Below are 1,655 nucleotides of genomic sequence, written 5' to 3' on the forward strand. Positions count from 1 at the left end.
GTCTGCTTCTTCTTCTACAGTGATGCTCTCTCATCTATAACATATTCTTGGAGTACTCTTCGCTCAGGAGTCTTTATGCTTTTCTATCACTCAGCAGGCTATTATGCTCATCATAATCTGGCCAACATCTGTACTAGGAAACTATCTCTATGTACGCCTAAAAAAGGCCTTCAAGCTACGTACCAAGACTGTCATATTGATCAATCTTGCCGTATATTCTGTAGTCTGTCTCTATGGGACTCTAGGTCTTATTGACTCTCTCCCATTCGGTCTGAAGACCACTGCTGAGATGTACATTTTCGCTGCAGTGCATGGCCTCCACGTGGGGGCATTGCAATCATTTCAGCGGGCATTGTTCGCTGATTTGATTATCCCAGGAAGGGAAACGGAATTCTTCTCTCTCTACGCCATAACCGACAAGGGCTCTAGTTGGCTGGGACCGTTCGTCATAGGAATCATAAAGCAGACAACGGGTTCTTTTAGAGGTGGTTTTATTTATCTCCTCATCATGCTGGTATTACCAGCATTGGGCCTAGCAATCTTTGTTGATCATGATCAAGGTTTAATTGACGTGGGTAGAATGAAAATCGACTTGACACCCGAGACTCCTGTGAGAACGAAATCATCGAGTTGAGCGGAAGTATTTTTAATGTATCGTATCGGCCAAATGTCATCTCACTTTGAAAAGTTTTTCGGCATGAGCGAACAGCTCCTAGTGACTCTAACAAATAATGGAGCATTATCATTGTTCTTCGCTAAACCATGTCGCGCTAAACCATGTTGAGTTGACTAGTTGTATCGAGGAAGGTCTCGTACACACGTGTGGTACTTACGAAGCTGTGTGAGCTTAGAATGTTCATCTGTGGTACAACGGATAGATCTGTTACCACCAGAGGAGAAAAGGTGATAGGTGTTAACCTTTTATCCACTTGGTTACCAAGCATGCTCATGAACCTGTCGGAACGAAGTTCCGTTCGCTCGCTTGGTATCAAGTTCCGTACGACTATTGCAGGAAAGACATGTGTTCCTATGCATACTTGGGCAGACTGCGTTACTCATTCGCATAGTCTGTCTGGAAAGATGAATTTAGTAGGTTGTTTCCCTGCTTAGCGAACAAAGAAAAAGGAACTGTTTCGATATATCGACACGATAGTAATTCTCTCCAGAATCATGTCAATTCGATGACCACAAAGATTGGTCTCGCTATACACGTGTAACTTCCATTCCCTCATCTGATAGTATTCCAAGGGTACTTCTTCTGTAAGTTCATTAAGCCAAGTGTGTATCAATAAAATCCGGCGACCTCTGATCGTCCTCAGACTCAACACATCCTCTAATCGCCACATTTTGGTTAGGTGAACTTATTAGTGGATATCATGTAGCCTATTAACAGATGTAGGCATCGTCATAAGCAGCCTACATCCTCTATGTGATAGCTTGGGCATTCTCATCTCTCGAGGGTATCAACGTTAGTTGAGATATATCAAGCCTCTATAATGTGATAGAGGGTGAAGACAAGTGCCGCCCCACCAATAGCAACATACACCATTCGCAGTGGAGGAAGCCCATCCCTCCTGCATCAGACCAATACCGTTCCTCTGGAGGGTAGCAGTAGTAGGCTTATTGCTAACAATACTGGGCAGACGTGGTCATGG

This window comes from Perkinsus marinus (genome assembly GCF_000006405.1).
Source record: "Perkinsus marinus ATCC 50983 genomic scaffold scf_1104296941456, whole genome shotgun sequence".
NCBI classification, from domain to species: domain Eukaryota; phylum Perkinsozoa; order Perkinsida; family Perkinsidae; genus Perkinsus; species Perkinsus marinus.